This window comes from Myotis nattereri (genome assembly GCF_964212035.1).
Source record: "Myotis nattereri genome assembly, chromosome: 2".
Taxonomy (NCBI): domain Eukaryota; kingdom Metazoa; phylum Chordata; class Mammalia; order Chiroptera; family Vespertilionidae; genus Myotis; species Myotis nattereri.
The window spans coordinates 15,330,080-15,336,079 of record NC_138076.1 but is presented as its reverse complement, the minus strand read 5'-3'; positions in this window follow the sequence as shown (position 1 = coordinate 15,336,079).

Here is a 6,000-nt window from a genome sequence, read left to right as displayed (position 1 = left end):
CCTCCGCACAGGGCAGGGGGGCCAGGCTTCTGGGCTCCCCTCCAGCTTAGATCTCCCCCTTGCTCCACCAACTCGGTGCTCAGCCGAGTGTGCAGGGCAAGTGCGCAGTGCAATGAACATCATCCTCTCTTAAACCACCCAGGCCCTAGCAGTACATTCAACATCGTAGTAGGGTCCAGGCTTTTTATTCGACGACGTTTCAGTAAATGACCAATTGCCTATACGGTGATCCAGTCAAGATGGAGCTGAAAATATCTACCGCCTAGTGCAGGGATGGCGAACCTTTTGAGCTCGGCGTGTCAGCATTTTGAAAAACCCTAACTTAACTCTGGTGCCGTGTCACATATAGAAATTGTTTGATATTTGCAACCATAGTAAAACAAAGATTTATATCTTTGGTATTTATTTTATATATTTAAATGCCATTTAACAAAGAAAAATCAACCAAAAATTTGAGTTTGCGTGTCACCTCTGACACGCGTGTCATAGGTTCGCCATCCCTGGCCTAGTGGTATCACAGCTGTCATAGGTCTGTGTGATTACAGTTGGTCTATAGTGATGCTATGGGCTAGATAGCCGGGGCACTCACCTGGGCCATGAGCTTCCCACAGACATCTCCCCTTCTAAACCAATGTGACAATCCCCCGACCCTGGGGGTCCTAATTGCCATTGCAAGGTGCTCTTCAGCAAGAACACAAGAACGATCAGGTGACTTTAAAGGAAAAAAGCTGATTACTTACAGCTCTGGAGCTTACCAGGCACCTAGAGGGCACACAGAGAGGTGAGAGTGGAGGGGGCCTGGGGTCCTGCTTTAATTGGAGTCAAGGCTGGGGGCCTAGGGTTGGCGGGAGGGGCTCACTCTTTACTGGTGAATTTAAAACAGAAGATCAAGAATTTAAAGCACAGCCCTGGCTGGTTTGGCTCAGTGGATAGAGCATTGGCCTGTGGACTGAAGGGTCCCCGGTTCAATTCCGGTCAAGGGCACATTCCTGGGTTGTGGGCTCGATCCCCAGTAGGGGATGTGAAGGAGGCAGCCCATCAATGATTCTCTCCCATCATTGATGTTTCTATCTCTCTCTCCCTCTCCTTTCCTCTGAAATCAATAAAGATATATATTTTTTAAAAAGTTAAAAAAAAAAAAAAAAGCACAGGGAAGAGAAAAAAGCAAGTAGCCCATATAGTCGGTTATCAATCAAGGTCTCCGAAACAAAGGAGCCTGGGACGGGGAGGGGCCTGGCTCTTAGTCTAGTCCTGAGGATGCAGTGTGTGCATTCCAGGCAGCCTTCCTTGAAGTGGACGCTTTTGAAATCAAAGCCTGCATCACACACAGACACAAAAGCCAACTGTCAGGGCGCACAGTTTGTCATGTGTTTGTGGTGATGCTGGTGTAAACAAACCTACTGCACCGCCTGTATAACAGTATTACAGTAGACTACAGCATCCAATTTGTGTTAAGGGGTGCTATGACATTTGCACCTCAAAGTCGCTAAGGACACATTTCTCAGCACGTACCTGGCCATCAGATCCCATGGTGCAATGTGAGATTGCAAGGTTGGGTGGGCCTGGCTGCAATCACATCCCAGCTAATTGTTCTGTGCTGCAGAGGGGAGAGTCGAGTCCTATTGTTCCACAGGGAGGCCTCAGTGGAGTCTTCATAGACTTGAAACCACATACTCAGTTTGCAAACAGAACTCTAAGTTCTGTCAACCACTGACCTGAAACAAAACTTTGGCCTCATATTTATCTTGACTTAATTTCTCCTTCAGCCTCTCAGACATGGGATGACAAATGATTTAATTACTTTGGGGTTTTTTAACTAATGTGTTATTTTGCTGTGGATCTTCATTTCCCTGCAATTCTTTTTTTTTTTTAATATATTTTTTATTGATTTTTTACAGAGAGGAAGGGAGAGAGATAGAGAGTTAGAAACATCAATGAGAGAGAAGCATCGATCAGCTGCCTCCTGCACACCTCCTACCGGGGATGTGCCCGCAACCAAGGTACATGCCCTTGACCGGAATCAAACCCAGGACCTTTCAGTCCGCAGGCCAACGCTCTATCCACTGAGCCAAACCGGTTATGGCTGCAATTCTTTTTATATATTTTTATTTATTTCAAAGAAGAAGGTAGAGGGAGAGATAGAAACATCAATGATGAGTCATTGATCATTTGCTTCCTGCATGACCCCTGCTGGGGATCGAGCCCTGGGCATGCAGCCTGGGCATGCACCCTGACCTCCTGGTTCATAGGTTGATGCTCAACCATTGAGCTACACTGGCTGGGCTTCCCTAGAATTCTTGCTTCTGATGCTGACGCCATGTGGATTGGCTTTTATTTATTTTATCTTATTTATTATTATTTTTTATTGATTTCAGAGAGGAAGGGAGAGGGAGAGATAGAAACATCAATATTTGCCGGAAGCCGGTCCATCCTTGCTGCTTGACGCAGTCGCTGCAGGGAAGAAACATCTGCACAGCTTATGTTTCAAGGGACCTGGCGTTTGTGACATATGTTCGCTCCCCCTCTTAAGCGCTATGTGTTTTAACCAGGACCACCTCCCCGAGAAAGGTTGTTTCCCCAGGTTAGGGGTTAATAGGACTAAGGAAGAGAATAAATCAGTAAATCCCCCTAGTGTTACAGAAATACCATGTACTGCTTATGAAGAACTTGGACTAACAGACTGTTGGCAATAAATTTGGGGCTTGTTGGGCCCGCATCCCCAGGGTCTGCCCACCAGGGAAAGCACCAAAGCCTATAGCCCTGGAGACCCACCGACACAGGGCAGTCCCAGGGAAGGCAAGCAGTGGGCTGGGAGGACATAACCTTTACTGGGTAGGATAAATTCCTTCAGTCACTTCCTCCTAGCCTATCAGTAGAGCAGTGACCTTGGAATAGCCCTTGTAATGGAACAGAGAGATTAACCCAGACAAGATTAAAATCAACAGAACTAGATAGAGACGGGATTTTTGGCAAAGGTCAGATAAGAAACAAGGAGCTGAAGAACGTTACCCCAAACATACCATGATGTGATTATAAAGGCATGCTTATAGGATCTTCTCCTCCTCCTCTTTCAAGAGCGCGAAGGCCTGAGACCAGTTTGGGGGACCTGACAGCCGAAGCCCCTCGACTGCCAGGTACCGAGGCCGGTCCGGATTTGCCAACCGGGCTCCGGCTCCAATCCTGCAAGATCGGGACGCACCCGGAGCGACCCAGGCCCGACGGCTGCCCCGCACGCCCAGACTTGGCTTCGCTGTGCGCCCAGATGAAGAATTCGGCCTCAGCGCCCCATCAGCTCCCGCCGCCCTGGCAGCAAGTGATCCATGTCACGCCGGACCTAGACACGGACCTCGAAGCCCTCTTCAACTCGGTCATGAACCCCAAGCCCAGCTCGTGGTGGAAGAAGATCCTGCCCAAATCGTTCTTCAAGGAGCCTGACTCCGGCTCGCACTCGCGCCAGTCCAGCACCAACTCTTCCAGCGGCGCCCAGCATGTCTGCTCGCACTCGTCACCTGCGTCCCTGCAGCTGGGCACAGGCGCCGACACCACCATCAAGCACGGCCCTGATGGAACCTTTGATCCAGCCCTTCAACGCGCTGGCACTTCGGGGAGCCCGTTGCCAGCAACGCCGCCCACTAGCCCGATCGGCGAGGACAACCAACCCACCGACTTGGGGTTGGCTGAAGAAGTTAACAACCGAAGCCCAGCAGACGGTAGAGAAGCAAGAAGTGGAAGCTACTCTCTCAGCCAAGTCCGAGGACTCTGAGTAAATCAGCAAAAGAAACTTTCAGTGAGCAGAAACTCACTTATTGCTGTTTTGCATTGCCATTGTTTTATTCTTACTAGTTTTAAAAATGTTTAAGTTTTAAAATGTTTTGGGTTTTGCATTGGCATTGTCTTGTTATTATTTTAATAGCCAGAGTTTTGTTCTTGATGCTTAAGTTTTACTTTCATTATGGTAGCTTTGTGTTCTTGATGCTTAAAAACTTTCATTATAGTAGCTTAAAATATAGGGCGAGATGTGGGGAGCGGATATAGGGTTAAGCCTCGGACTAACCTGTAGCAAAATCACAAACATGTCTTCTTCCGAGTCTTAAACAACCCAATCCGAGAGGTGGCCGCTGATTTACATGCGCTGTCATTTAAAAAATAAAAATGGGGGAATTTGCTGGAAGCCGATCCACCCTTGCTGCTTGACGCAGTCGCTGCAGGGAAGAAACATCTGCACAGCTTATGTTTCAAGGGACCTGGCGTTTGTGACATATGTTCGCTCCCCCTCTTAAGCGCTATGTGTTTTAACCAGGACCACCTCCCCGAGAAAGGTTGTTCCCCCAAGTTAGGGGTTAATAGGACTAAGGAAGAGAATAAATCAGTAAATCCCCCTGTTACAGAAATACCATGTACTACTTATGAAGAACTTGGACTAAGACTGTTGGCAATAAATTTGGGACTTGTTGGGCCCGCATCCCCAGGGTCTGCCCACCAGGGAAAGCACCAAAGCCTATATAGCCCTGGAGACCCACCGACACAGGGCAGTGCCAGGGAAGGCAAGCAGCGAGGCTGGGAGGACATAACCTTAGAACGTGACCCAAAACATGCCATGTTGTAATTAAAGAGGCATGCTTATGGGATCAAATAGCATAAATATAAATGTAATAGGACGATAAAGCGAGAACCTGGCCATGACGATCACCTCAACACTGCCCCCGTGTCATTCCTTCATCGCCGACTTCGTCCACACATGGGAAGCCCTGGACCTGCTGGGGCTGGACCCCAGCAAATGATGAAAGAGAATCACTGATTGCCCTCTTGCACGTCCCCTACTAGGGATCGAGCCCGCAACCCAGACTTGTGCCCTTGACCAGAATCGAACGTGGGACCCTTTGGTCCGCAGGCCAACGCTCTATCCACTGAGCAGAACCAGCTAGGGCTGGATTGGCTTTTACTATGAGATATTTGTTTCCCAATTAGGAAAAGATCAGTAAATAGGAAATGGTCTGAGGCAGTAGACCTGGGCTGGAATCTCATTTATTTAAAAATTCACTTTATTAATTTGAGAGACAGGAAGAGAAACACTGACGTTGATTGGTTGCCTCCTGCACGTGAGCCAACCAGGAATTAAACCTACAACCTGGGTACGTGCCCTGACCCGGAACCGCACCGCCACCTTTTTTGGTGGAAGGGGCAAAGCCCTAATGGAGACACACTGGCCAGGGCAGCTCTGGGTCCCTTAATTGTCACTACTTCTCTAAGCCATATCCTCTCCTTAGACTGAAGAGACGGCCTATGCTTCGTGGGGTACTTGTGAGGTTTCATTTTCTTGGAATTTTCCAAGTAATTTCCCCTATAGATTGCTAGGCAGGATACTTTAAAGATTACCTTGAGTTTTGTTAAGATCTTAGCTAACCCCTCCCAGCACATAGAAACCTGTCCTAATGTTCATTGGGTGGTATTTTTTATTTTAGTACCTGTGAGGGCAGATTTTAACTCAGAAGGCAGAGCCATGCAGTCTTGCGTACAGCTGTGTCTTCAGCATTGAGCGTAGTGTCAGGCAGACAGTAGGTATTGACTAGCTGCTTTGTGTGTGTAAAATGGTGTGCCACCGAAGTCATGTAATCTACCTGGGTGCCCATGAGGTTTCCGCCGCGTCCTGTAACCTCATGATGCCTATTAGAAACTCCACTTCAGAACTGTTCAGACAACTCAAGTATTGGGTATTTCAGGCCCAAGATATTTTGATTTTACATAGCCCCGTGGAAACCAGGTCTGAAGGCAGAGGCCAGTTTAAAAAGCCTTCAGTCTGGGTGTGTCTTTTAAAAACTTACAATAGCCCTAACTGGTTTGGCTCAGTGGATAGAGCGTCGGCCTGCGGACTGAAGGGTCCCAGGCTCGATTCCAGTCAAGGGCATGTACCTTGGTTGCGGGTACATCCCCAGTGGGGCGTGTGCAGGAGGCAGCTGGTCAATGTCTCTCTCCCATCGATGTTTCTAACTCTCTATCCTT